The following is a 359-nucleotide window of genomic DNA, read 5'->3' as shown; positions in this document are numbered from 1 at the left end:
CACTTTGTGTCATTTTATCCGAGCGGGCGGGCGCCTCGAGAGGCGGACCGTCCGGGGCGACTCTCGGCCTGTGTTTTCGGAGCCGGCCGGGCCTCACGCTCCCTCCTTGGATGGACAACATTCGTAGTTGACACTTTGTGTCATTTTATCCGAGCAGACGGGCGCCGCGAGGCGGACCGTCCGGGGCGACTCTCGGCCTGTGTTTTCGGAGCCGGCCGGGCATCACGCTCCCTCCTTGGATGGACAACATTCGCAGTTGACACTTTGTGTCATTTTATCCGAGCAGACGGGCGCCGCGAGGCGGACCGTCCGGGGCGACTCTCGGCCTGTGTTTTCGGAGCCGGCCGGGCATCACGCTC

The sequence above is a fragment of the Syngnathus leptorhynchus genome, unplaced genomic scaffold (assembly GCF_054491065.1).
Source record: "Syngnathus leptorhynchus isolate UIUO unplaced genomic scaffold, UIUO_Slep HiC_scaffold_148, whole genome shotgun sequence".
Classification (NCBI taxonomy): domain Eukaryota; kingdom Metazoa; phylum Chordata; class Actinopteri; order Syngnathiformes; family Syngnathidae; genus Syngnathus; species Syngnathus leptorhynchus.
This window is presented reverse-complemented; position numbering follows the sequence as displayed.